At 40.0% G+C, this 3,474-nt stretch overlaps 1 pseudogene; it reads right to left on the bottom strand.

The window, feature by feature from the left end:
• Positions 1-833: 833 nt before the first annotated feature.
• On the bottom strand, positions 834-3,125 carry LOC149450083 (protein CFDP2-like; annotated as a pseudogene).
• Positions 3,126-3,474: the final 349 nt, after the last annotated feature.

The raw sequence follows: 3,474 nt of genomic DNA, 5'->3' as shown, positions 1-3,474 counted from the left end.
CCCGCGGTGTGTTTTTGGAGCGGTTTAAGCATTTTTGCATAATTTTTGAGGCGGTTGCCATTCATTTCAATGAGAAAAGGCATTTTTTAGGCTTTCTTTTAACTCCCCAAACATGCCTCAAAGATGCTGCAAGCAGGAGTTTTTACAGCGCACTGCAAACGCAACGCCTCAGTGTGAAAATATACATAGATCTCTCTATCCACTCAGTCGTGTCCGACTCTTGGCGATTGGGCCGTCACTCTCCACTCTTTCCGGTCTTGCACCTTTCTTATTAGCTGATACATGCTTAGGCCAGTGTTCAATTCCATATTATCCAACCAGCGTGTTTTCGGCCTTCCTCTTTTTCTCCCCCCATTGACCATACCAAGTAATGTTGCCTTCTCTAAGGAATCAAATCCCATCACATGTCCAAAATGAGTCAGCTGTAATTTGACTCTTTCCTTCTAAAGTTATTCCAGGTTTAACTCACTCTATAACCTCTCTGTTGGTAATCATTGCTGTCCAGGGTATCTTTAATAGCCTTCTCCAGCACCATAATTCGAATGCATCAATCTTCTTTCTATCCGCTCTTTTCATAACCCAGCTTTCACACACGTACGTTGTTAAAGGGAAAACTATCGTGTTTACCAGCTTGCATTTGGTGATGATATCCTTACTTTTCCACAATTTTTGCATACTTAGCATGGCGTTTCGACCTAATCCGATCTGTTTTTTAATTTCAGGAGCGCAATCTCCTGTTTGGTTTATCATAGATCCTAGGAAACAGAAATACTGAACACATTCTATTTCCTCTTCATCAACGTATATTTTGGTTGTTCGAGTTTTAGATGTTGTCATGATCTTTGTTTTTTTTTTATGTTAAGACGGAGTCCCATTTTTGCACTCTCCTCCTGTGTTTTTGCTATCAGGTGTTTCAGGTCCTCTTCTGTTTCTGCCAGTAAAGTTGTATCATCAGCATATCGAAGGTTATTAGTATTCCTACCACCGATCTTCACAACAATTTCAGATTCTTCTAGATCTAGTTTCCTGATGATGACCTCTGCATACAGATTGAAAAGAAAAGGGGAGAGAATACAACCTTGTCGTACACCTTTGCCAATTTTAAAACACTCAGTGTCATCATATTGTGTCCGAACAGTAGCTTCTTGGTTGATATAAAGTGACCTTATTAACTGTACAAGGTGCATTGGCACTCACATTTCTTGCAATGCTTTCCATAGCTTGTCATGTACAACATAGTCGAATGCTTTGGTGTAATCAATGAAACACATGTAGATGCTTTTTTGATATTCACTACATTTTTCCATAATCCAACGTAGATTAGCAATCTGATCGCGTGTACCTCAACCTCTTTGGAAACCAGCTTGTGAATCAGGTAATTCTCTTTCAATGACTGGTCTTAGGCACTGTTGAATAATTTTTAGCAAGATTTTGCTTATGTGAGGAATCAATGCAATTGTGCAGTAATTGTTGCAGTCTCTTGAATCGCCTTTCTTTGGTAGAGGTATAAAAACTGATCTTTTCCACTCTCTTGGCCACTTCATAGTCTCCCATATTTTCTGGCAGATTTCTTTTATCACTATTGATGGGATGGGTCATAGCAATTCAACTGGAATGTAGTCAATTCCAGGAGCTTTGTTGTTTGGTAGCTTCTTCAGTGCCCATACTACTTCCTCATTAAGTATAGCTGGCTCTAACTCTACTGGGTCTCCAAGTACTGGTTCCATGTTATCATTGGCTGCCAACAGCTCTTCTTTATATTCTTTCCAACTGCATTTGATGCCTTGCTGATCAATCAGGATATTCCCATTCTTGTCTTTTATTGCTCTTTTGCGAGCAGAAAACGGAATTCAAGCTTTCTTTACCTGTGAAAAAAGATTTCTGGTATGGCTTTTTTTACCTTCTTCTAATTTTCTGCACTGTTGATCCCAGCGCTCTTCTTTGACCTTCCTTGCTGCTCTTTGAAATTCTGCATTCAACCTTCTTACCTCAACAAGGTCCCTAATTACCTTGGCTCTTCTCCTTTCATCAGCAATTTTAATAGTTTTTTCAGATAGCCAGTCACACCTTTTTCCTGTTTTTTTTATAAGGTATATGCTTAAGTGCAATTTGATTGTTGATTTTATATCATGCCACAATTCGTTTGGCTCCTTTTGCATCATGCTGAGGAGCTCAAAACTGTTCTTAATTTCAACAGCATATGTAACTGGAATTTTTGAGATGTCAAATCGTTTAGGTGCGGCATTTCTTTTGATGTTACAGATTTTCACTTTGATGGTTGCTATAAGTAGTTCATGGTCAGAACCACAATCAGCACCAGGGAATGTTTTTATGGCTTGGATTGAACTTTTCCAACGTTGGTTGCAGAGTATATAGTCAATCTGATTGCAATGTTTTCCATTTGGTGATGTCCATGTATACAGTCGACAGTTAGGCTGTATGAACGCAGTATTTGCAATCCAAAAACAGTTTTCACTACAGAATTGAATCAAACGCTCACCAGCTTCATTTCTTTCGCCCAGTCCAAGCCTTCCAACAATATTCATCTCCTTCTGGCTGCCAACTTTTGCATTAAAATCGCCCTTGACGTAAATAATATCCTTTTTTAGTACCTGTTTTAAGGCTGAAATCGAGTTGGCATAAAAAAGCTCAATTTCTTTATCTGGAGCATCTGTTGTTGGCTCATATATTTGTAAAATTGTGATATTTAATGGTTTCCCACATAAACGAATGGCCATTATGTGATCACTGATGATGGTGTAACTTTCAATTGCAGAAGCAATGGGTTTCTGAGCTATGAAAGCTACGCCATTTCTTCTAATTTCTTGATTACCCGAATATTACACTGAAAAGTTATCTGACTGAAAATAGCTATCATCTTTCCAACGCAATTCACTGATTCCAAGTAAATCTATGTTTAGTCTTGCCATTTCTTGTTTGGCAATTTCCAATTTTCCTTGACACATTCCACGAACATTCCATGTTGCAATTTTGTGAACTTTAGTGCAGCGCAGATTCTTTCTTTCCCTGTAGGCAGCATTAGCAGCAGGGCTTCCCGAGGGATTTGACCCATTTGCGTCATTTCCCAAATTACTTGCAAAGGATCTTTGCTCTTCCCCAGTCATTTGTTGGGTATTTACAGGCCTGGGGGACCCACCTTTGGGTACATTTGCAATCCGTAAGTGACTTTCCATGAATTTTCTTAGCAATTGTTTTACAGGGTAGGTTGCCAGGTCTTTCCCCAACCCCTACCATGCAGGAGTCATCCTGCGTGGTTAGGGATGGACACAGTCTGGCCCCTCAGTTGCGACCTGTCTGGCTTGGGTGGCCCTACCAGCAGCAATGCTGCCGCCAGCATAGCTCTCAACATCATTGAAGCACACAAACCCTTCCGCCTCACTAAGGCCTGTGTCCATGGAAGGGCATATATATATACATAGATATACATTCACATACACAGGGAAGCAGTTTTCT

This window comes from Staurois parvus, unplaced genomic scaffold (genome assembly GCF_062004578.1).
Source record: "Staurois parvus isolate SC_StPar_1 unplaced genomic scaffold, SC_StPar_1.0 ptg000583l, whole genome shotgun sequence".
NCBI lineage: Eukaryota > Metazoa > Chordata > Amphibia > Anura > Ranidae > Staurois > Staurois parvus.
The sequence above is the reverse complement of the archived record's forward strand: the minus strand, read 5'-3'. Positions and strand labels throughout refer to the sequence as shown.